The sequence below is a fragment of the Triturus cristatus genome, chromosome 11 (assembly GCF_964204655.1).
Source record: "Triturus cristatus chromosome 11, aTriCri1.1, whole genome shotgun sequence".
Classification (NCBI taxonomy): domain Eukaryota; kingdom Metazoa; phylum Chordata; class Amphibia; order Caudata; family Salamandridae; genus Triturus; species Triturus cristatus.
In genome coordinates this window covers 17,234,516-17,238,542 of record NC_140594.1, presented here as the reverse complement: position 1 = coordinate 17,238,542, position 4,027 = coordinate 17,234,516, and the positions used below count along the sequence as shown (strand labels likewise).

The 4,027-nt window shown below is 36.9% G+C and overlaps 1 long non-coding RNA gene across 1 annotated transcript; it reads left to right on the top strand.

Annotated features, from left to right (window-relative positions):
- Positions 1–1,134: 1,134 nt before the first annotated feature.
- On the top strand, positions 1,135–3,782 carry LOC146783164 (uncharacterized). Its single transcript, XR_014970949.1, has 6 exons — positions 1,135–1,279; positions 1,809–1,914; positions 2,053–2,141; positions 2,279–2,364; positions 2,449–2,547; positions 2,883–3,782. It is a non-coding gene; the product is annotated as an uncharacterized LOC146783164 (long non-coding RNA).
- Positions 3,783–4,027: the final 245 nt, after the last annotated feature.

Genomic DNA, 4,027 nt, shown 5'->3' with positions numbered 1-4,027 from the left:
ACTATGATGACAGATCATTGAGTATGAAAAAGACGTTTTTGGCCAGAGGGTACCCTAAAAAAATTGTACGAGATACGTACAAAAGAGCGCGTTTCTTTGATAGGCAACATTTACTATCTAATATCAAGCCTAATAAGGATCTTCCTCTGGTCTTTATCACAAGACACTCCATGCTTAACGATAGATTACGTCAGGCAGTTTACCAAAGTTGGCCAATTTTAAACACTGACCGAGCCATCCCTAAACCTCTTTTTGCGTTTAGACGCAATAAAAGCTTAAAAGATCATGTGGTCAATTCAAGAATTAAACATACCAACACTTTTCTACAAACAAATATTTCAGGCAACAAAGCAGTGGTGGGTAACTTTAAATGTTCCACTTGTAAATCTTGCGATACAGCCATCGAATCATCAACTTTCAAATTTAATGGACAATTAATATCACCAAAGAGCCTTAACAACTGTAAAACGACAGATGTAGTGTACTTGCTCATCTGTCCATGTCTTCTGGGTTATGTTGGTGAGACAGGGAGAAGCTTTAACACCAGACTTACAGAACATCGTTCAGCTATACGTACCAGGAAACTTCAAGCACCCATGGTGCAACATTATGTGGACCATAATCATGCGCCTGAAGCTATACAATGGTACATTTTGGAAAAAATTTACCCTAAAATAGGTTCAACTACGGAGAAAACAAGAAAGTTAAGAGAAGTTTTCTGGATTTTTACTCTGGGTACAGCAATTACAGGGCTTAATCAGGAAATCCCGTGGGATCAAGCTATTAAAAACAGTGGCTAATATCATCATTTTAGTTTTATTTTGCACGCTTCGATTGTTGCACATGGAATTTGTGGCACTATTTATACCATTAGACACATCTGCTATTTTGATGTGTTGGAATTATCTTTTAAATAGAGGTCCTTCATGTTACTTTATCCATAGTTCTTATTCGTTTCCAGCTCCGTGTTAGCACAATTATCAATACCGGTGACGAGGTGAGCTCCCTTTCCAATATGGCGCTGGCCACAAGCCTTCCTTTGTCTGTTTTCCAATTTGACCATGCATACTCTAGTCTTCATGTTTGGTGACGATGTGAGCCCCCTTTCCAATATGGCGCTGGCCATAAGCCTCCTTTTGTCTGTTTTCCATTTCCACCAGGCATATTTTAGTTTCTATGGTTATGCTAATCAGGCTCTCGACGCCGAGCACATATAACGAGAACTTTGCTTCACGCTGTACGCTTCGCGCCACGACCTGCGCCAGATCTCTACCCAAAAGTAAGTAATGGGTTTCCGTCTCGGTGTTTGTGCTCTAAATTAATTACCGTCCGAACCGACAGTATGTATTTTTGGCTTGTGTTATTTCCGCTCATCTAATTTCTACGCAGGGCCCCTTTTATCTTTAGTTAACCCGTATTTAATTTAGTCTGCCCTGGTATTTGGCTTACGTTTTCCATTTACTGTTTTTGGCCCAGACTGCAAGTATTTCGGGCTTGTTATACCCTTGCTCGCTTAACTTACATGCAGGGCATTTCTTCTTTTAATTCAGTCACAAATGACGCAACTTGCCACGGCACTCTAGTTTACGACTTTACAAGAACTATTATTCTATTGGCACAGTTTATAGATTATCTATTTAGCTCATACTTTAGTTTTAGCGGGATAATTTGATTAGTTGGATAAGGTTTTATATTATATTGTCCCATTGTATTAGTAGAGCCAGTAACTTTTCACTGTTATGAAACAGGTGCATATAAGGTACACTATTAAATATTTCGTGTGTATCTCTCTTTGATCTTGTCTCCAGTCGTTTTATATATCAACCAGAGGCTGCACATTTGAGAAGAATGACATTAATCATATACTCCCTCACAAGTTTCTGGAAGTAGAATATGGTATCATATTACCAGCAGGTTAGTCTCCCTTTACTTATCTCGTATAATGAGGGAGAGTTATTCATTTCTTTCTGTATTAAGGGGAAACATAAAGCCTTTTGCCATTATGCTCATTTAATGAGATCTTATTTTAGTTTTACTCATTTTCTTTTTTAGGCTAATCTGTGGTGCATGACTATTGATTGACTCGGTTCCTCTGCTTTTGCAGTATTTACACACTCAAATCATCCATTAAGGAATTTAAGGTACTTTTGCTTCATGCACCCTTTCCATTGCATGTAGTGTAGCTTCAGTCCAATTAAGCAATTATACAAAATAATGGAACCTTATAGTATAACAGGCATGACGAAACTTTTACTTAGGTTTTATTTTTTTGCATTAGGTACCTGGTTCGTGTACCCTAATACATCATTTAATCCAATATTGGGGTCAGTTTGTGGAAAGAGGCAACCGCTTGATCTAACTTAGGTATATACCATCTCTCAGCGCTAGCTTTGGCCCCATTTCATATTTCCCTTGGTTTTCAATTATCATGTCGTATTCTCTTTACAGCCCGTTTTTTCACCAGAGCTGAAAATCATATTGGAGATTGACCATCTATCTAGATTTTCGGTTACCGAGTGTCCCCTTTTTGCTCTTACTTTTATTCAGGTATATTAAAATCTACTTGTATTCATCTTCTAACTAGCGGTTTACTGTCACTTCATTCTAGTGCTTTATTTTCCTTCAGAACACTTGGGTGAGGTTCTATTTTTCATTTTTTCATCCATTCTGGATATTCACTGACCTTTGAATTGTGTGTAATTTCTCATGATTAAACCTTGTTGGTAACAATGTTCGAAACCCCAAACTTTTTGTATCCTGTATAAAATAATATATATTTGTGTGCATTAAACTCAACACCTGAGTTTTGTTTAAAATAAACAGTGATTAACTCTTGATAATTAACTATCTGATTGTAAATAAATTGATTTGTTTTTGTCTAGTTAAATCATCGTGAACGGACACCTGACGAAGGCTTAGCCGAAACGCGTTGTGCGAAATGTGAAGATACTCATCACATTAGGGTTTTGTCTTGTTCCATGTATATACAAATTTTTGGTTATACCATTTGTCAGATCATGTGTATTCTGTGTATTACTAAAATTGATTGTTGAAATTATTATTGTATAGGTATATATTTTTTGTATCAATCAAATCAGGAATAATTATTCATTCATATAAATTACTAATCCCAAAAAATATCTATTAAAAAGAATATATTTTTTCTATAAAGATCTGTTAGCTTCATTTTTTTCTTTTATCTTTTTCTTTACTTAATTCTTTATTTAAAACAACATTGGGATATTATCTAGAGTTAACATTCCATTCACTGCACACTTTTCCTTCCATTATTCTTTGCCCTTTCCTTTACCTCTCCTAGCACCCTTTGAAATGCCATACTAGGCAAACACTTCTGCATACCATGTCACAACTCTGTCGTTTGTGCTGGGTCTCTCTGTGCAGCACATTCAGTAGCTAGGCCAAGCTTTGTCTTCTGCATAAATAGGCCACATTATTCTATGAGGAGATACTCCTAGTGACATACAGTGTTCTTGGCTCTTAATATATTACCTTGAAGTCAACATCGGAACAGTATACCTCATTGAATTTGTTCTATTATACAGAAGATTGTATGCTGGACCGTCTCGATCTCCATGTCTTCCAATGTTCATGCCCTTTGAATGTGTCATAAAAGACAAATTTACCCTTAGTTTTAACCCCTACTAATGAAAAACTGTGCTGTCATATTTGTAAATTCTTAAAGTGTTTTTCAAATACATTTTAGGCTATTTCCTTGCTGCAAAGTTATTTAATTCACAATAAAAGCTGTTTTGTTGAACAGATGTATGCCTTGAAGTTGGTGTTGTCTCCTGAATGGGGACCAAATCATGAAAGGACTGACCTGGTAGCATGTGGCATTGGCTTCCAGAGCTCTTATGATGGTGCTTGTGCCATCAGATATCCCAGGCCTTGTCCACTTGGTAGCATGTGTCATTAGCTTCCAGAGATCTTATGATGATGCCCGTGCCTTCAAATATCCCAGGTATTGTCCACTTGGTAGCCTGTGGCATTAGCTCTTACAATCGAG